Here is a 22,915-nt window from a genome sequence, read left to right as displayed (position 1 = left end):
ATGTTTAATTTGATGATTGCACTGGCCAACGACTGAGAATGAATATTAGTACAATTGATTCTCTGTGAAATCATCACATTATGTAAATTACACTTTAGTGAGTTAATAGTTGGACATTGCTACACACCTTGCAATTTGTATGTAACTTTTTTATGTTTACTTTTCTTAATGTTTTACATTTAGTAAATATAAGTATTAAGATTATTTTGCTCAAAAATCAAATCGGATTTATTCTTGGCAGATGACCGTATCGGGAGCTCCGAAAGACATCTCACGTGTTTGGATTTTAAAGCAGATGATTGCAGCATTGCACAAGTCCAATATGAAAAGCATGGCAACATCTCAGTCATGGATCCTTTTAAAGTACAATGTCCTAATTCATCACAGACTGTTGAGAAAAATAAAAGTCGTGAAATAAGTGTGGAAAATAAAAGAACTCCCACAAGGAATAAGCTATTTTCATGTTTAGAATATGAGGAATGTTTTACAGAGAAATCAATTCTTGTTACACATGAGAGAATTCACACAGGAGAGAAGCCATTTTCATGCTCAGAATGTGGAAAATGTTTTAGTCGAAAATTATCTCTTGTTACACATGAAAGAATTCACACAGGAGAGAAGCCATTTTCGTGTTCAGAATGTGGAAAATGTTTTATACATAAATCATCTCTTGTTAAACATGACAGAATTCACACAGAAGAGAAGCCATTTTCATGCTCAGAATGTGGAAAATGTTTTACACAAAAGTCTCATCTTGTTAGTCATGAGAGAAATCACACAGGAGAGAAGCCATTTTCATGTTCAGAATGTGGAAAATGTTTTACAGAGAAATCATATCTTGTTGCTCATGAGAGAATTCACACAGGAGAGAAACCATTTTACTGTTCAAAATGTGGAAAATGTTTTACAGATAAATCAGCTCTTGTTAAACATGACAGAATTCACACAGGAGAGAAGCCATTTTCATGTTCAGAATGTGGAAAATGTTTTACACAGAAATCATGTCTTGTTGCTCATGAGAGAATTCACACAGGAGAGAAGCCATTTTCGTGTTCAGAATGTGGAAAATGTTTTACACATAAATCATCTCTTGTTAAACATGACAGAATTCACACAGAAGAGAAGCCATTTTCATGCTCAGAATGTGGAAAATGTTTTACACAAAAGTCTCATCTTGTTAGGCATGAGAGAAATCACACAGGAGAGAAGCCATTTTCATGTTCAGAATGTGGAAAATGTTTTACAGAGAAATCATCTCTTGTTGCTCATGAGAGAATTCACACAGGAGAGAAACCATTTTACTGTTCAAAATGTGGAAAATGTTTTACAGATAAATCAGCTCTTGTTAAACATGACAGAATTCACACAGGAGAGAAGCCATTTTCATGCTCAGAATGTGGACAATGTTTTACAGTCAAATCAACTCTATTTACACATGAGAGAATTCACACAGGAGAGAAGCCATTTTCATGTTCAGAATGTGGAAAATGTTTTACAGAGAAATCATCTCTTGTTGCTCATGAGAGAATTCACACAGAAGAGAAGCCATTTTCATGCTCAGAATGTGGAAAATGTTTTATACAGAAATCTCAGCTTGTTAGACATGAGAGAAACCACACAGGAGAGAAGCCATTTTCATGTTCAGAATGTGGAAAATGTTTTACACAGAAATCATCTCTTGTTACACATGACAGAATTCACAAAGGAGAGAAGCCATTTTCATGCTCAGAATGTGGAAAATGTTTTACAGTCATATCAGCTCGTATTACCCATGAGAGAATTCACAAAAGAGATAAGCCATTTTCATGTTGAGAATGTGGACAATGTTTTAGTCAAAAATCACTTCTTGTTACACATGAGAGAATTCACACAGGAGAGAAACTGTTTTCTTGTTCAGAATGTGGAAAATGTTTTACAAAGAAATCATCTCTTGTTACGCATGAGAGAATTCACACAGTAGAGAAGCCATTTTCATATTCAGAATGTGGGATATTTTTTTCATCTGAATCTCAACTTGTTAGACATCAGAGAACTCATATTGGGAAGAATGCATTTTAACCTTTTAGTGACCAAACCCCGTTTTTTCAAATCTGACATGTGTTGCTTTGTGATAATAATGATGGAATGTCCCACATTCCAGTTATTCTGAGTATTTGTTTTCCTGATATGTTATATTTCATTTTAGTAATACATTTAATTAATAAACATTTGCAATAATCCAACTTTGAATGTCTATACCTGTAAACTGCATAGTTATACTACATAAGAAAGTTAAAACATTTACCTTATGTCTTCTACTGTATTTCAGCATAATTTTTGGCTATTATCCTAAGTCATGTGACATGGCTCGTTAAAGGGTCATCATTGGCTTGTAAGATTGCTACTTCCAATAGGTGGCACTAGAATTTTAGTTCTCTTCCTCTCTGAAGAGACAATTTGCACAATTAGGATAAAATTAAAGACACCAGTAGGGCTTCAGAAACTCTGAATCCTGCAGCGGATACAAATACAGTGCCACCCCTCTGTATTAGTAGCTATAAACAAATATATATAAACAATCCGCGCTGGGTTCTGTAGTTTTATGACCCCTAAGTCCCTCCAAAAAAGAAAAAAAAACTGAGTGTTTGCACCTTTTATATGGCTTTAAAAACTATTTAAAAATAAATTTGTATTTGTTTAAAATAGCTCCGCCATGGAGCACAACATTGTCCAAATAGCAAAAGAGGTTCTGAGCGATGTAAACTGTCAGTTAGAAAAACTTTAGATTTTTACCTGGTGCAGTATAAACGGTAAGGTCCTCAGTTCCCTTTAGTCAATCTTTATACAAGTCCAAAATGTGGAAGAGTGCGGCTTCAGCGGAGTTTATTTCTTCTTCCGCTTTACCGTGAGTGCGCTCCAGGCAGTGCCCCGGCCGGCGGCAACCAGCCCTGTGCTCGCCCACTACTAACAGCGACTAAGCGCTGTTGTATAGCTCTCGGTTCTCTGCCTCTGCAGGACCCTGCGTGACGTCACGGTCATGTGATTGCTCACGTGACTTGCTATGGATAGCGTCGTGGACCAATTTCCTACGCGTTTCGGAATAGGACGTATTCCTTCATCAGGGATCCCCTAGTGTGTTGGGGGGACTGTGGAGAATATTATTATAATATGCGGAGGGGCAATTATCATACTGTGGGAGGGGCCATCATTTTGCATGGGGTGGAGCTGTAGGGGTTACAATCATACTTGGTGGAGGAAACGTGAGGACCATTATTAACTGTGTTTGGGCCACTAACTATATCATGCTGTGTGGGAGGGTTCTAGTTGCCACCTATATACAGTGATGGGGGCTGTGATGCATCAGACTGAGTATAGGCAGCTGTGGGGTTATTATCGTCATTTTCCAATGCATGCAGCTGTGTGCAGACTTAGAGTTGTGTGCACCCTGAGCTGACTTTTTTATTTATACCATTTTGTTTTGGTTGCTTATAGCATTTTTGTGTTTTATGTTGCAGCAGACGAAAAGTAAAAGTTCTGGCATTTTTATATTTTTTTTGTATGGCATTTACACATTACAGATTAATCAATTTTATAATTTGATTGATCAGACATTTACAGATGTGAAATTACCACATGAGTATTTTTTTATTTTTCTATTTTTAATGGTAGAAAAGAAAGGTGGTTCAAATTTTTATTTTGAAAAACATTTTTCAGATTTTTTTTGTCGTCCCCTCTGGAATAAACCATCAGACAGTTGCTTGTACGAAATTATTATTGTCTTTAAAATAGAGAAAAAGGTGAACTGCACCAGAATGGTCTTATTCACACTTTGCATTTAATGCCGGATCCTTTAAGTAAACTAAATGTATACACAGCATATTCAACTGGTCTTCGGTGTTCAGCAAAGAAAAAACGGACCTGTTGAAGTGATTAACGCGAAACGGCCATCATCCACCCTTGCACTCCCCACATGCCTCCCATGCCTGCATATGCCCATCAAAGTTTTTTGTCGCACAGATGAAATAAAAGAACTTTGATATCCTTCTCAACGTGGTGAGTGCCGCAAGCCTTTCTTCTTTGTATTGATTAAAGTATTATTGTGAATAGCAAACATCAGGGTTTATTACTATAAATGCTTGCCACGGGCTAAGTATCTAAAGGAGCATCATCACACCTCCAACTATCATGGCAATTGCATAGGTAGATTCGGGTGATAATTGGTTTGAACAGTGCACCCCTGGGCTATGTACTGTAATTGCTGCTGCCAGAGAATGACAGTGGCATTCAAGAGGTTAAGAGCCGCGTACAGATCTCCTCTCTACCCGCTGCTGTTAGAGGCAGATGATGACTGAGTAACACAGCCATCAAATGGTTGCAAAAATGCAGGCTCAGGTACTGAGCCAGCATCTAGGCAAGGAAGCTGATATGCTGGGAAGGGGTTAAAATATTTCATATAAATTCAGCAGAAGGTATCACACATGTCGGATTAGATATTGTGGCTTAGAAGGTGATATCACACATGATCATATTAGATAACAGCTCAGCATATGGTATCACACGTACTCATATGTGATACAATGACTCAGCGGATGGATTCACACATAATTGGATCAGATACAGAGCTCAGAAGACAATTTCACTCACAATGGGATTAGATACAGCAGATGAACAGTCAGTATCACACATTATAGGATTAGATACATAGCTCAGAAGACAATATCTCACAAGAATAGACATAGTTTAGCCGGCACTATCACACATATGATTAGATACAGCAGCTCATCAGTCAGAATCACACTTGATAGGATTAAATACACAGTTCAGCACACAGTATCATGGGTGCTTGCATTGTATACAGGCCTCAGCAGATTGTATCACTCATGATTGGATTAGAATGATTAGTTAAGAAGAGAATATCACATGTGATTAGATATAGTGACTGAGCAGACAGGATCACACATGATTAGATTAGAGATACACAGCTCAGCAGACAGTATTACAATAGGATTAGCTACAGTAGCAAGTAGACAGTATCACACATGATGGTATTAGATAAATAGCCCAGCAGTCAGTATCACACATCAGGGGATTAGATACACATCTCAGCAGAAAGTATCACGATAGGATTAGATACAGTAGATCAGCAGAAAGAATCACAAATGAAATAATGGGATACACAGCTAACAAAAACAGTATTACACATCATATGATTAGATACATTGGCTCTTCTAGCTTGGTTCTGCTGCCTTGTCTGTACATATAACCTCCATAGACACCACAATATATAACACTCCTGATCTATTATTGGTTCCAGACCTTAGTGTTACCGCCATTCCTCCTATACAGTTATAATGGGTCAGTTACATACAGGGGCTTACATAGAAATCATGGAGCCCCATAGCAAAAAATACTAATAGGTCCCACATCACATAATCTTCCATATAGTATAATGAGCCCCACATAGCATTCCATTTAGTATAATGGGCCCTACCTTGCATTCCATAAAATATAATGGGCCTCACAATGCCTTCCATGTAGCATAATGGGTCCTATAGTCAGTATAATGGGCCCCACATAGTCCTCTGACAGTATAATGGGCCCACATTGCATTCCATATGGTATAATCGCCACTATATTGTCTTCAATATACTATTTAAGGCCACAAATGCTGACGCTCTCTCTACCATCATTGTGTTTTTCTCAACTGAATTTTTATTGAAATTTTTGTAATACAATACAAAACAATGCAAAACAATAAAATTAATACTAATATAAGAGAAGGAAGATGGTGGGGTAGCCATCATTGTTTTAAACTGTAACGCATTCAGGATGCCGATACATATGAAAGTACAATGTTGAGCGAAGGGCCCAGTATTGTCGCTGCCATTAGGCCATCCCCGCATCACTGGCCCCATAGCGGCCACATGGTCTGCATTGGCTGGACACTAGTGGTCACATATAATGAGTGCAATGAGCTTGGAAAGGGGTTGGTGGTAAAAAAAAAACCTCAGTGCACCCTGATGAATAAAGGGATGAGTTTGCGGACCTTAACCAGATACGCAATGTTTGCCCAGGACGATCTTCAGTCCATTGCCCCTCTTCTGCTGTATAATCACTTCTGTGTATCAATAAACTCCAGAGGTTCAGTGTCAATCAGGTTATCCGGGTACATAATTCCCTGCCAGTAAAGGGCATCTCCTGCTGAAGATACAGCATGTATAGCATGAAAAGGAGGATGCAGGTGCAGGGTTTTCAGGTTCCAATTGAAAATAGTAAAAATGAATAATTATGACAAATACCCAGTGGTCTAATTCTCGTAATCTGGTAATGATGCAAGTGGATCAATTATTCTGGATTGTCAGATATTAAGAAAAACATTAGGAGAAACTTCCAGTTGTATAAATCTCAGATATAGCTTCTGAGTATCTGAGCTGGCAGATGCCAGCTGTGATACACAGTCAACGTCTAGAGATTGCTGATTGGCATTTTAAAATGATTAAACAGCCGCAATGTGAAGAAAAAAAGCTGTTGGTATCATAATAATTTTAATCTTTATTTCATCATTGTGAAAAAGTGAGGCTGCAAGAATCGTGTTTACACCTTTTGACCATACTATATACAGGTCTTAATTAGAGATGAACAAACCTTTCAAGGTTTGATTTGGTTCCCGATGTTCACCAAACAGTTGGTTGACCAAATACAAACCCCAATAAATACAATGGGAGGCAAAACCAAACGCATATTGTTGGGCCAAAAAGCTGCCAAAACAGCTCAAATTAGAGGCAGACACAAAGAAAAGTGGCATCTATTGACCAAGAGTACAAATAGTATAATTGCGCAGCATGGATGCATGGGACAGGGCTTGGACCAGCATTTCTAGCTTAGACATTGATCAGTAACAGGTAGATGAGTGACTGGTGTAGGCCTGGCGCTCTAAAAGCCCTGCCAAATTCAGACAACACACATGGAGACCCAACTTGGAGTCCAAACATTTCCAAAAATTAGGGGCAAACACCAGGAAAAGTGGTACCAATTGACCCACAGTATAAATTTGATAATGGCACAGCAGCAGTCAGACATGGGCCATGCATGAGGTATCAGGGTCTGGGCCAGCATTTACAGCTTTACATTGAAATTAAGATGAGGTGGGTGAGGGTCCGGTGTAAACCTCATAGAATCATAGAATCATAGAATGGTAGAGTTGGAATGCACCTCCTGGGTCATCTGTTCCAACCCCCTGCTCAAAGCAGGATTCACTAAATCATCCCAGACAGATGTCTGTCCAGCCTCTGTTTGAAGACTTCTGTTGAAGGAGAACTTGCCACCTCTCGTGGCAGCCTGTTCCACTCATTGAGCACCCTAACTGTCAAAAAGAATTTTCTAATATCTAATCTGTGTCTCCTCCATTTAAGTTTCATCCCATTGCTTCTAGTCTTTCCTTGTGCAAATGAGAAAAAGGATGATCCTTCTACAATGTGACAGCCCTTGAGATATTTGTAGACAGCTATTAAGTTTCCTCTCAGTCTCCTTTTTTGCAAGCTGAACATTCCCAAATCCTGTAAACGTTTTTCATAGGACATGGTTTGTAGACCGGTCACCATTCTGGTTGCTCTTCTCTGCACTTGCTCCAGTTTGTTGATGTCTTTTTTAAAATGTGGTGCCCAAAACTGGACACAGTATTCCACATGAGGTCTGACCAAAGAGGAGTAGAGGCCAATAATGACTTTGCGTGATCTAGATTGTATGCTACTGTTAATACATCAAAGAATTGCATTTGCCTTTTTTGCTGCTGCTGCATCACACTGTTGGCTCATGTTCAGTCTGTAATCTACTAGTATACCCAAGTCTTTTTCACGTGTGCTGTTGCTTAGCCCTATTCCTCACATTCTGTATATGCTTTTTTCATTTTTATTGCCAAAATGTAGTACTTTCCATTGTTTCCTGTTAAAAACCATTCTGTTAGTTGCTGCCTACTGCTCCAGTTTATTTATATCTTTTTGAATCCTCTCTCTCTTCTCTAGTATTAGCTATCCCTCCTAGCTTTGTGTCATCAGCAAATTTAATCAGTTTACCCTCAATTCCTTCATCTAAATCATTGACAAAGATGTTGAACAGGGCCCAGGGCAGAGCCTTGTGGTACCCCATTTGAGACATTCTTCCAACTGAATGTGCAGCCATTTACGACCACTCTTTGGGTCCAATCAATAAGCCAGTTATAAATCCACCTAATTGTTGCCTTGTCCATTCCATACTTAGTCATTTTTTCAATAAGGATTGTGTGAGAAACTTTGTCAAATGCTTTGCTGAAGTCAAGATATTCTATATCTACAGCATTTCCCTGATCAACCCAGTCAGTGATTCTGTCATAGAAGGAAATTAAGTTAGTCTGACATGACTTATTAGTTACAAACCCATGCTGACTCTGTTTAATCACTTCATTCTTATCCAGGTACTTACATACATGTTGTTTAATAATTTGTTCAAAGATCTTTCCTGGTATAGACGTCAGACTCACCGGCCTATAGTTCCCAGGGTCCACCTTCATCCCTTTTTGAAGATAGGAATAACATTTTCTGTTCTCCAGTCTTCTGAGACGTCTACTGTTCTCCAAGAATTTTCAAAGATTATGGAGAGTGGTTCAAAAATTTCGTCTGCTATCTCCTTCAGTACTCTGGGATGTAATTCATCTGGACCTGGAGACTTGAATTCATTTATGTTAGCTAAATGTTTCATAACTATCTTTCTGTTTATAAATATCCTGGAATCTTCTATTACCTTAATAGGACAGTGAAAATCAGTTGATGTAACATTTCCTTTCTGACATTAAACAGATGCAAAATAGGAATTTAAAAGTTCGGCCTTCTCAACATCCTTTCTTGCCATTTCATCATTTCCATCCTGTAAAAATCCATTAGCGTCTTTGACTTTTCTTTTACTTTTGACATATACCCAAAATCCTTTTTCATAGCTTTTGACGCCTTTTGCAAGCCTTAATTCATTGTCAGCTTTAGCTAATTTGATTCATGCCCTGCAGGTTCTGCAGACAGCATTATATTATTCTTTAGATATGCCTCCCTCTTTCCATTTGATAAACATTTCTTTCTTCCTTTTTCGCATGTGTTTAAGTTCTGTGTTCATCCATCCTCATTTCCTTAAATGCTTCCTATTCTTCCCTCTATTCGGAATTGTTAACGATTGTGCTTTGAGAATCTCATTTTTCAAGATTTCCCATCTTCCTGGACATTTTTTTTACCTTTTTTTACCTTTTGGAAGATAAAATTGTCAGCAAGAGAGGATAAGAATTTGCTTGACCTGTTAGGGTACCGTCACACAGTGGCACTTTTGTCGCTACGACGGTACGATTCGTGACGTTCCAGTGATATCCATACGATATCGCTGTGTCTGACACGCAGCAGCGATCAGGGATCCTGCTGAGAATCGTACGTCGTAGCAGATCGTTTGGAACTTTCTTTCATCGCTGGATCTCCCGCTGTCATCGCTAGATCGGTGTGTGACACCGATCTAGCGATGCGTTCGCTTGTAACCAGGGTAAACATCGGGTTACTAAGCGCAGGACCGTGCTTAGTAACCCGATGTTTACCCTGGTTACCAGCGTAAAAAAAACCAAACAGTACATACTTACATTCCGGTGTCCGTCAGGTCCCTTGCCGTCTGCTTCCCGCACTCACTGACTGCCGGCCGTAAAGTGAAAGCAGAGAACAGCGGTGACATCACCGCTGTGCTGTGCTTTCACTTTACGGCCGGCAGTCAGTGAGTGCGGGAAGCAGACGGCAAGGGACAGACACCGGAATGTAAGTATGTACTGTTTGGTTTTTTTTACGCTGGTAACCAGGGTAAACATCGGGTTACTAAGCGCGGTCCTGCGCTTAGTAACCCGATGTTTACCCTGGTTACCCGGGGACCTCGGCATCGTTAGTCGCTGGAGAGCTTTCCATTGTTCTGTCCTTGTATTCTTACCCAGTTTCCACAGAACCCTCCGTCTCTGAAGCTTCAATCTCTGTGGATATATAGATATTTTGATTCATGCCCTGCAGGTTCTGCAGACAGCATTATATTATTCTTTAGATATGCCTCCCTCTTTCCATTTGATAAACATTTCTTTCTTCCTTTTTCGCATGTGTTTATGTTCTGTGTTCATCCATCCTCTTTTCCTTAAATGCTTCCTATTCTTCCCTCTATTCGGAATTGTTAACGATTGTGCTTTGAGAATCTCATTTTTCAAGATTTCCCATCTTCCTGGACATTTTTTTTTTACCTTTTTTTTTACCTTTTGGAAGATAAAATTGTCAGCAAGAGAGGATAAGAATTTGCTTGACCTGTTAGTTTTGCCTGATAGAGATTCCCAACAAATGTCTGGATAGTTGAAATCTCCCATGACAACTACATCGTATTTTTTGGAGAACTTGGCCATTTGATGCATAAAGAGTTCTGTCATTGCATTCTTACCCAGTTTCCACAGAACCCTCAGTCTCTGAAGCTTCAATCTCTGTGGATATATACACTTTTCTAACATACAATGCAATACCTAGCCTTGTATTCCAATCATGTGTATCGTCCCACCAAGTTTCAGTGATTCCATTGACATCATATTTCTTTTCCTGCGTTAGTAGTTCCAATTCTCCTTGTTTGCTGCTCATGCTTTGTGCATTCGTATAGAAAGATTTTAGTTTGTGATTGTTTTCTGTTTCATATTTTTATTATTCAGATTTTTTTTGTCTTTGTTTTTCCATTCCACTTCTAATAGAGTTCTCAATAGTATTTGTCAGGTGTAAGGCTTTTTCAGGCCTTTTTGCTTCCCTTCCCACATTGTTCTAGTTTACCTGCTGTGTCGGGAGCCCTGATACCTCATGCAACAGCTCAAACTGTTTTTCTGCTCAGCCCAAATATCACCTTCGTAGACTACTATTTAATGATAGTAACACAGGTAGTTGACAGAAAGTAAGTGCAGGCCTGCCGGTCTGGGAGCCCTACTGCTACAGGCAACACACATGAAGGAGACCCAACTTGGAGTTCAAACATTTTAAAATATTATTGCCACACATCGCTAAAGTGGAACCAATTTCCCCATCTGATAAACAGTATAATCTGGCTCTGAAACGCCTTCCACTACAGGCAACCCACGAGATGGAGACCCAACTTGGAGTCTCCACATTTCAAAAAATTATTGCCACACACCACTAGAGTAGCATAAATTTCCCCAGAGTATAAATAGTATAATGGGGCTGGGAGACCCCTTCCATTACAGGCAATCCATCAGATGGAGACCCAACTTGGAGTCTCCAACTCTCCACATTTCAAAAAAATTGTTTGTGACATCAGCAGCAGTAGCAACAGCAGGTACAGAAGCCACAACTAAGGTGACACAGACTGCAATAAATAAGTTCAATGCAGCACACTAAAAACTACACCATCACATAGTCTGTGACTGGAGTGCAAAAGTCATTGCAGATCCATGACTTGTTCATCTTGATTGAAGTTTTGCAATCTACACTTTCAGGGGACAGCCTGATGCGCTTATCTGTCAGGACACCACCAGCAGTGCTGAAGACTCGTTCTGAGAGAACGCTGGCTGCTGGCAATGACAAAACCTCCAACACGTGGTGGGCAAGCTCAGGCCACTGTTCCATTTTTGAAGACCAAAATGAAAAAAGATCCAAACCCCCACAATGGCTTTGATATTGAGCTACACCATCCTCTCTATTTATTCAGAACATGTCAGACTTGTTCTCTGTTCTGCTGGTGAATGGGCTGGTCTAAAAAATGTGTGAAGCAACTCACAGAATTTGCTTCTGCCCCTTACAATGCTGGTGCTAATGTTTTTGCATAGATGACTCGACATTCTCAGGGTTGGAACTTAGAAGTCTATAACTATAATGTACACTGTGTGCCTCACTGTTCTCTTGGCGAAAACCACTCTTAAGATTGTCTACAAGCATGTTTCAATACTCCAGCCTGCGCGCTTCCCTCTCCAGAGGGGGAAGCATCTGGCAAAATTTACCCTTGTACCATGGATCTAACAGAGTGGCAACCCAGTAGACAGCACTATCTCTAACCTTTAGAATATGGGGATCATGTTGCAGATAGTGCATCAAGAAGGCTCTCATGTGTTGCACGCTTCCATGAGGTCCAAGTCCATGGTGTGTTGGTGGCAACATAACATTCAAGATTTCTTCTATCATTCCCTCCACCAACCACAGACAACAGAGAGGGGATCATTATCCTCTCCATCTCCTGACTGTTGCATGTCCATCACCTGTTCCTCCTCCATTTGTTTCTCTGCTCCTGCACCATCACTAACAGTTTGCCTGGTGGTATGAGCCCCCCTCCATTGGCTGTAATCCACCCAAAGCAGGCTTAGGCTATGTGCACATGTTGCAGATTCGTGTGCGGGTTTTTCCATACAGTTTTTGAAAAATCCGTAGGTAAAACACACTGTGTTTTACCTGCGGATTACCCGCAGATTTACTGTGGATTTTGTGCGTTTTTGTGCAGATTTCACCTGTGGTTTTACACGTGCAGATTCTTATTGAGGAGCAGGTGTAAAACGCTGCAGATTCCGCACACAAAATTGACATGCTGCGGGAAAATACAATGCAGCGTTTCCACGCGGTATTTTCCGCACCATGGGCACAGCGGATTTGGTTTTCCATAGGTTTACATAGTACTGTAAACCTGATGGAAAACTGCTGCGAATCCGCAACGTGTGCACATACCCTTATACCGGTCCCTCACTCACCTCATCTTAGTTTAAACTTAAATTCAAAGCTCTAAGTGTTGGTCCAGACACTGATACCTCATACATGGCCTATGAATGACTGCGGATGTGCCATTATCAAATTTCTACTTTGGGTGAATTGATCAGTCAACTACCTGTGTTTCTATTCTTACATTTTTCTAATATCAGTGGTCTACCATGCTGATGTTTGTGTCACCTGAGTGGGGCTAAACAAAAATCCAGTTTGAGCTGTTGCATGGTGTCAGGCATGACTGCTGCTGTGCCATTATCAAATTTCTACTGTGGGTCAATTGATGCCACTTTTCCTTGTGTCTGCCCCTATATTTTGGAAATATTGGACTCCAAGTTGGGTCTCCTTTATGTTTGTTGCCTGAATTTGGCAGACCTTTCAGAGCATCAGGACCTGTCCCATACATAAATGATGCGCAATTATACTACTCACAATCGGAGTCACATAAAGCCCCTTTTACTGGTGTCTGTCCCTAATTTGAGCTGTTTGGCAGGTTTTTGATTTAGTTTTGCCTCCTATTGAATTCAATGGGGTTCCGGTATGTTGAATGAATCGTTCGGCAAACATATTCGGCGAACATCGGGATCGAAACTGAACCGAACCTTGAAAGTTTTGCTCATCTCTAATGGCTTGCTCCACGATAACCCAAGAACTAATCATTGCCACCACCAGTCGTTTTTTTTTATACAGGCTGACTTGACGCCTAGTTCTGGTAGTGTATGGCTTCGGGGTGCTGTTTACAGAATAAAAGGAACAGATCTGTTAAATTTTATATTTAATCCATTCGCAAATGCAGATTTTGCAAAGGGAAAAAAAAATACAGCCTATACAGTTACATAAACTACAAATAGATTAGCAGAGAAAATACTACACTGTACATGCACACACATGCAAATAACACAGCTTAAATCTGAAATGCTATAATATGTGGTTTTTAAAATGTTAACGATAAAAAAACATATATTTTGCCTAAAATACAAAGGAAATGTGTCATCTGTGTACCCTGTTTGTACATGTCTGTGTGTGTGTGCATGTCTGCATACCATATGAGAGCAGTATCGAGTGTATGTCTGCAAATGTGTACATGTCTGCATATTGTGTGTGCATGTCTGTGAATGCATGTTTGTGTATGTGTGCACATCTGCATATTATATGTGTACATGTCTGTTTTCTCTGTGTGCAAGTCTGTGAACCATGTGTGGCGTATGTCAGTGTACTGTATGTGTATATGTCTGCGTACTGTGTGTGTATATGTCTGCGTAATTTATATATTCATGTGTGCTGTGAGACAGCGACTGCGGTGATTTGTGAGGGTCGCTATGTGTCCCTCCAGCATGCGCTCACAAGCGTATTAGATCCGCTAGAGGGCCTTGTGGTCACAGCAGGTTGCCTGTGAGTCACAGGGCAGATTAAAAGTGTGAACTTGGTCAAGTTATTTGACCAAGGAATTGTTCAGGGAAACCAGGTTTTGGCTTTTATTTTTTAAACGGAAGCTGGTTGGGCCCAGCCCAGATCCTATAAGTGGCCCATAGCTCACAGCAACCGATCCTGGACTGTCTTTGATTTCCCGGCTGCGATCCGGAGGATACATTGTGCTGTGCACTGTGTGAGTTTTTTGGACATTAAAAACGTTTTGCTTTGAACTTGCTTGGGTCACTGCCTTATCACTGCACAGCGTGGACACCGCTGCACTACAATGCATATATGCGTACTGTGTGTGTATGTCTATGTATGTGCATATGAAATTATTTGTATTTTTGTAAGATGTGTGCATGTAATTGTTTACTGTAATGTGTAAAACATTCATATGTTTGGTGGACACTTACTACATTTAACGGGCTCGTTCACATCTGGGCGAGGAAATTCCATTTGTCTTTTATGAACAGACAAGTGAATTTAACACCTTCATGCACCTTGATGTAATTATCTCACTAGAAGGATGTACTTCCCAGTGGGAAACCACTGGGTAAATCTGACAGGGAGAAGGACTTGGGGATCCTAGTTAATGATAAACTTACCTGGAGCAGCCAGTGCCAGGCAGCAGCTGCCAAGGCAAACAGGATCATGGGGTGCATTAAAAGAGGTCTGGATACACATGATGAGAGCATTATACTGCCTCTGTACAAATCCCTAGTTAGACCGCACATGGAGTACTGTGTCCAGTTTTGGGCACCGGTGCTCATGAAGGATATAATGGAACTAGAGAGAGTACAAAGGAGGGCAACAAAATTAATAAAGGGGATGGGAGAACTACAATACCCAGATAGATTAGCAAAATTAGGATTATTTAGTCTAGAAAAAAGACGACTGAGGGGCGATCTAATAACCATGTATAAGTATATAAGGGGACAATACAAATATCTCGCTGAGGATCTGTTTATACCAAGGAAGGTGACGGGCACAAGGGGGCATTCTTTGCGTCTGGAGGAGAGAAGGTTTTTCCACCAACATAGAAGAGGATTCTTTACTGTTAGGGCAGTGAGAATCTGGAATTGCTTGCCTGAGGAGGTGGTGATGGCGAACTCAGTCGAGGGGTTCAAGAGAGGCCTGGATGTCTTCCTGGAGCAGAACAATATTGTATCATACAATTATTAGGTTCTGTAGAAGGACGTAGATCTGGGGATTTATTATGATGGAATATAGGCTGAACTGGATGGACAAATGTCTTTTTTCGGCCTTACTAACTATGTTACTATGTTACTTGTATGGAGAAAGTTCAGGAGCTTAGCCCAGGGGTATACATAGAAATCATGGACCCCATGGTAGAAGTTCTCATTGGACCTCTCTCAAAAAAAGGAAAACATTTTCTAAAAGCCTCAAAATAAGCACATGACGTGGAGCAGCCTATAAGGATTCAATATAATTCGGGATGTACCGGCAGGAGACGGAATACAGAGTCAACATTCACCTTTGCCAATAAAACACCCTGACCCGCCTGCTGGACCAGCTTTACTGCCTCAACAAGTGATATGTAAGAAACATTTGACAAGGATTCATCAATATCATCATTTATCGATACCCCTTTAGGATATGACAAATAGTGGATCAAATAAAATTTTCTGACCTATTTTCATATGATCATCTACTGAAAAAGATTCTTAGGTCCCTTTCACATTGTGTTCTTGCTCACTTTCAGGGTTCCCATCGGGGATTCCATCTGAACCCCCAGCAAAACGGGGTTCAGACGTGGTCGCTGATGGGGCCATAGACTATAATAACAGAGCCAACATGTGTTCTGATGTGCATCAATTTCGAGAGTATGAGCCGGACACTCTACTACAGAGGTGTCAAACTGCATTTCTCAAGGGCCCCAAACAGGTCATGTTTTCAGGATTTCCTTGTACTGCACAGGTAATAATTTAATCACCTACACACTTAATGATTACAGCACCTTGTGCAATGCTAAGGAAATCCTGAAAACATGACCTGTTTGCGGCCCTTGAGGAATGCAGTTTGACACCTCTGCTCTACTATGTGTGAATGAACTCACAAAAGAGGATGTGTAAAATGTAATGTACCAAATACTCTGCAAGAATTGACATTATGCACATTTTAATCTGCTGCATATCTGCAAGGAAAAAAAAGTAGAGTGTGCATGAGACTTCAGGGATTTAATCCACTTTTTCTGGACTGTAAAACCTTATATATATTCCATGTGCACATAGCCTTACAGGTAATTGGAGAGAGTCACAGACTGAATAATATATATTATTGGGAGTCAGAGATTGTAGATAATGGGGGACACAGTGCTGCTTATCACTTTATATTTTAATCCCTTAGTATATGTTGTACACACTTATTATGTATAACACCCTCCTTAGTTACATACTTTTCTCTTTTATTATTTATAACATTGTCCCTTATTACGTACCATCCTCTCTAGTTGTATATGGTTCATCTCTCTGCTGTTTTGTACAGTGCTGTCTCTTACATAGTGTATTCTTGCTATTTATGTTATTCACAGCACCCTCTTTCATTACATCGTTCCCTCTCTTGTTAGATATAAAATGACTACTGATGGAGCAGCCGGTGACCAGACGAGCAGTCCATCAGCTCCTCCATTAGAAAAGAAGCTTTCACATGCTCCATCTGTTGTTATTGCATTATACAGCTAACAAGACAGGACGATATGCAATAAAGAAAGGGCTCTATATAGTCCGATATGTAAGGGACGGTGCTGTACATTAACAAAAGAGGGCACTGTGCAGAAAGGGACGGCAATATACATAATAAAGAAGACTATGTAATATAGATACCTGTATGTGTGTGGCTGTATATATATATCTATCTCTTTGTCGCTATAAAAGGAGGGGGATCAGACACATTTCTTGCACAGGGACCCCAAGTTGTGAGGGTCTGCCCCTGGTAACAGGTAAACCATTCACATCTTCAAGTAAGAGGAGAGAAGACACTGGTTCTCCTGCAACACAGAGCCATAGTCCCCCAGGGTGTCCCAGCACAGAAGTGACAATAGTACTTATACATATGGGATTATTGTGGGGGATATTCCATGGGCTATTGATATGTTAATGGCACGAACTCCAGACAGTTAATATGTAACAGTCTCTAATGTAAGAGGAATATGTAAATATTGTAAGTGGAAAAACTGGACCTCAGCTCTCCTTTGTCTGTGAAGTTTCATGGAAAATATCATCTAATTATAGGAATAGGGTTTATTGTGTAGGATTCCTCTGTTATTTTCACATTGGGTCTGGGAATTGCTCTTCTTTGACCTTGCGCATCACAACCCACAGGTGGGGGGATAAATCAACATAAAGAGCCATAGAATGCAAATATCCTGACCCTGCCTGGAGGTGACATCACAGGATGGGGGAAGGGAACAAACAGACAAGGTGTTAAAAATGTGTGTAAGACTTTTGGATGTTGGTCATTTCTTGGAGTCAGTGGAATTGAAGACTTGTCCCAGTTTCTGCCTCCCCTGGATCCTATACACAAAATGTAAGTGATCGGTTTCTGGTTTATTTTCTTTTAATTTAAGATATTTGTATCTAACTTTTTACTATATGTCATTTATTATCTTCCTCTTGTATTCATTAACACCTTTGTTTTTTCCCGCCATTTTCCAAGAACCACAACTTTTTTATTTTTCCAATCTTTTATATATACAATTTTAGAGTAGATACAATGTTTTGACTATCACTGATTACATTTTGATGCAGTGTTCGAAGAAACACAATTCTAGGGATTTTATGTTTTTTTTCTCAGCATACCATTTACTGAGTTAATTCATTTTATATTTTGATAGATTGGACTTTTAGGAATGTAGCGATACCACATATCTGTATTTTTTTTTCTTTTTAGTGGGAAAAAAAGAGGTACGGTAGATGTGAGCTTTCTTTAATTTTCATTATACTTGTTAGTCCCCAAAGAGGACCTGCGATTGTCCTATAATCAACATCATCAGCCTCCTCCCCAATAACAAGAAGAAGAACACTGGGATAATGAAAAAAAATGTAATTTTTGAATGAATTTTTAAAAAATGATAAACATAAATCAGCACATAACAAGGACATATTTGGTGTCCCTGTAATCGTAACGACCTTCACAACACGCCAATCAGATTACTTATGTGGTATTTTATCTGGAAGACAAAAATGGCATGATTCATATTTTTCTCTATTAAACACATAAAAATGTAATAAAACTGTAATGCTCAGACAGTGTTCACACATAGCGTAAATGCTGCATTCTTTCTGCTGCTTTTTTTCTGCAGGTGTCCACACCATACAATGAAATAACAATCTTATATGATTATTACATGCGTGATGCATTTCTTTTCTGCGTTTTCCTGCTTATTTGATGTGATTTGGGGCAGATATGGAAGAGAAGGGGGGAGGAAAAATATGGTTTATTAAGAAAAAAGCACCAAAGGGAAAAGGAAACATTAAAGCTCTAGAAGGAAAATGAAAAAGGTCGTCATGTACAGGATATTCAAGGGAAAGCGGTTACGATACACATATACTGTAAGATACCTTATGTATAAAACTAAATAGTGTAAAAAACTGTGTGTTGAATTATAATAAAACTTTATAATAGTCTGCATTGTAGAAAAAGAAGCAGTTAGTAAGATGAAGCAGGGTCTTGAACATTTTTTTCAGTGCAGGAAAACTTTGATTCTGTGCTTAAATATGTAACAGCATTTTTCTTCATGTGCTTTTTAAGAAGAAGCCTGTAGAGAAAAAATGCACCAAAACTCCAAGGTTCAGCCTTCAGTCCACAGGGGTCGGAGATTTCATGGAATCACATCCACTTTCCTTCGAAAATTAGACCATGTTCATATGTAGCGTAAATGCTGCATTTTTTCTGCTGATTTTTTACACATAAATTCTGTTTTGTTTACCTGTCCAAGCAAAGTGGAAGTGACTTCATGAAAACTGCGCCCCTCTGCGTGTCATGACGTTGCTGAACTCTGCAGTTTCTGCGCTTTTTTTTCTCTGTTCTATGTGGAGCCTAAAAAAATGCATGTAAAGAACTGCAGTAACGTTTTTAAGTACAGAATCAAAACTTTTCTGTTCAATAGAAAACACATTAACGCGGTTTTGTATCTGCACCAGGAACGCATCAAATGAGGAGGAGAAGATTGCTATTGTGTAGTTTGGTGTGGACATCTGCAGAAAACAAAAAACACAGTATTTTTGCAACGTGTGAACATGGCCTTACAGGCACAAAAAAGCCAGATGTCATAAAGTGACACTACATAAAAAAGAGAAAGTTCTAGCGGCTCCGACTGTGAATGAAGGAACAAAAAATAAATCTACAGGTCTCAAGTAGAGATGAGCAGGACGCACAGATAACATCGTGCCAGCTCTGGCTAATTAAAAGCTGCTCCTGGAACACCGGATGGTAAGAGATTTGCCTCTCGTCAGCCACTAGGTACCACTGACTTGCACCCTGGACCAGAGACCCGTAAACCCAACCACTCATCTCTAATCCCAACTGTCCTGGATACAGCAGACAGTCCCAGATTTGGGTCTATGCCCTGCAGTCTCGAGCTCCTGCTGAATTTCCCTCACTGCCACCATCCATCTGGGAAATGATTGGGGTGTGATCAAGGGTGTGGCTAAAGTTTGCCATGGAGACTGTAGCACACTGCATGATCTGTCCCTCTTTCTTATCTTGAAATGTGGGCAGTATGGCAGCACCCATTTCCCTATGGAACCCTCCAAGATGCAGCCCCATATATTAACATCATCCATGTTTCTTTGCACCCAATATACATCCTCAGACTCCTCACACTTAGACCTCTGTCCTCATTCCCATCTGCACACAGCTCCATTGTGCAGCCCCTCAGTCCTCTCAGAAATTTCTGCACACACAAGCCTCATGGTTACTTCCTGTTATGGAGTCTCTGCACTGGATGGAGGAGGCCACACCTCTTCCTGTGACTTCATCTCCTCACAGGAGAGACTCCATTCTAGCCTCTACCCTCCCAGCACACCAAAAAAATGGCTTTGAAACCTCCCAAAGTTCTGACCTGGACAGCCAAAGGGCCATGCCTAGGTCATAGCTGGAGGCACTCATGAAAAGCGACCGCAGACTCCTATGTACAGGAGCTGCCGTATTTGAGGTGTGTAAGTGTTATGCTCAGACACTTATACACCAGCAAATGCAAATGGCAGCGCCCAGTGGCTGAAAGAAAAATGAATAAATAAAAAGAACTCTTAAATTAGTGGATTTAATTTTGTATGAAAAATAATTGATTTTAAAATCAATAATAATTAATAAAAAAAAATCTAAATTGTGGCACCTTCCCTTTAAACATCCTCGAAAAACATGGCTACATATTAGTAGGGTTTTTAGATTTGGTCATAATCCCTTTAAAATGTACAAATATGTGGTTCCCTCATAGACATTTTCAAAATGTAATGGCTCTCAATCATTTTATATTCAAGATCACATGAATTGTAACTCCATCATGTAGTCTACATCAGGGGTCCCCAACTCCAGTCCTCAAGGCCCACCAACAGGTCATGTTTTCAGGATTTCCTTAGTATTGCCCAGGTGATAATTGCATTACCTGTGCAAAACAAAGGGAAACCTGAAAACATGATCTGTTGGTGGGCCTTGAGGACTGGAGTTGGGGAACACTGGTCTACATTATCTGATGCTCGGAATGTGATCTGTTATATGTAGGGAGCACTACAAGGTCTTTGAAAAAGCATATTCTTGAGCTTTTGAGGCTATGTGCCCATGATCAGGAAATAGCAGCGTTTTGGACATAGCGTATTTTCACTGCTTCCAAAACGCTGCGATCTAATCACGCAGGTAAATCCACATGTGTTCACTGAACCGTGCGCATTTACCGCATCTAATGAATGACTATGGGTGAAACTACGCAGAGAATGATTGACGTGCTGCGGTTCATAGACCGGCTCTGTGGGTGAGTTTACACAACGCTAGATAGAAGCACAGAGGGCATGGAATTTCTATAAATCACAACGACTGTGCTTGCAATGCAGAAAGCAGCGTTTGGATGCAGCGCAGATGCTCCGTGTCCAAAATTCTGCTATTCCTGATTGGGGACACGTACCCTAAATGATATTTCCAATTCATCAGAGAGTAACAGGGGATTTTTGTGTTATTTACATTGAAAAATTGTATAAACTAGCTAGGTGTAGAGATCATCAATACCCCCCTCTCCTTCAAAATACAGTATATAGACAATGTTGTATTTCATTATTAGTTCCACATGTTTCTATACCAATATACTGTATTTTCTGGCTTATAAGATGACTGGGCGTAAAAGACGACCGACAACTTTTCCATTTAAAATATAGAGTTCGGGATATACTCGCCGTATAAGTCGGGGGTCATCTTATATGCCAGGTGTCGTCCTATATAGTGTGTGCTGAGCTCTGCGGTCGTCGCATATGGTGCAGGGAGCAGTCCCGATGACTAAGTGACTCTCCGGGAAAGTGTAAGTGAATCAAGCCAGTCTTTGTATCCTATTATCTCCTTCTTTCACCCGTCTGGCCCGCCCTTCTCTGCCTCTCAAGTCTCTGGAGAATGGAAATGAAGCCGCTCCTTCTTTCACCCATCTGGCCCGCTCTTCTCTGCCTCTCAAATCTTGCCAGAATGGAAGAGTAGCGGCACATGCGCACCTGAGCCGCATCACTTCCTTCCTCGCAAGATTCAAAAGGCAGAGAAGGGTGGGCCAGACAGGTGAAAGAGAAGGAGCGGCTTCATTTCCATCCTCCAGAGACTAGAGAGGCAGAGAAGGGTGGGCCAGACGGGGGAAAGAAGGAGGTAATGGGATAAAAGGATGGGCTTGATTCACTCACACCTTCTCGGTGAGGCACCTTGTCATCGGGACTGCACCCCGCACCATATGCGGCGACCGCAGAGCCACACACTCACCGTGTAAGACGACACCCAGCATATAAGACGACTCCCAACTTTTGAGAAGATTTTCAAGGGTTAAAAAGTCATCTTATACGCCGGAAAACATGGTATATATATTACAGTCATACAGGAGTCCATCTAGGTTGGTAACTTCCCTTTAAATGCAGCTAAACATTTTTTTTATTTTTTAAACCAGATTCCTGCAGGGATAGTAATTTAGAGAGGGATATTGTGTTTCATTATTAGTTCCAGGTGGTTCTATTTCATTACATTTGTACAGCTTTTCCTCTAGGTTGGTAATTCCCCCAGCAAAGTATGGTGATCTCATCACAGTAGGATGCCACAACTGTGATCTCCACAAAACCATCCACACAGTATTATAGGCCCACATAGTCCTCCATGCAGTATAGTGGAACCTCCGTAGTCATCCATACAGTGTAATGACTCCACATAGTCCTCCATACAGTATAATGGCCACACATAGTCCACATTACATACCATGGGAGAGAAGCATGACAAAGGCACAGCTGTATGACCTCAGGTTAACGAAGCTGCACACACACCAGGGATTACGGGTGTCACTTTCAAATAATAAGAATCTGTGTTTCCATTAAGAAAGCAGATAGGCACAAACTGTCCCGTGCAACAAAATCCTTTATTGCGGCATCATCATACCAACAGCAGGCAGATAAAACGATGGAGCAATTACAGACGACGATGTAGGACAAAGCTCACAGAATATTTATAAGCAGCCATTGCCCTTGTCCCACCCATTCCTAAGGTGCCCCCTGCCAATTTCCAAGAGG

At 40.4% G+C, this 22,915-nt stretch overlaps 1 pseudogene; it reads left to right on the top strand.

Moving 5' to 3' along the window:
* Nucleotides 1-2,201, top strand: part of LOC138645819 (zinc finger protein 585A-like) — a 70,995-nt pseudogene extending 68,794 nt beyond the window's left edge.
* The last annotated feature ends 20,714 nt before the right edge of the window (nt 2,202-22,915 follow it).

Source organism: Ranitomeya imitator, chromosome 7 (genome assembly GCF_032444005.1).
Source record: "Ranitomeya imitator isolate aRanImi1 chromosome 7, aRanImi1.pri, whole genome shotgun sequence".
Taxonomy (NCBI): domain Eukaryota; kingdom Metazoa; phylum Chordata; class Amphibia; order Anura; family Dendrobatidae; genus Ranitomeya; species Ranitomeya imitator.
This window is presented reverse-complemented; position numbering and strand designations above follow the sequence as displayed.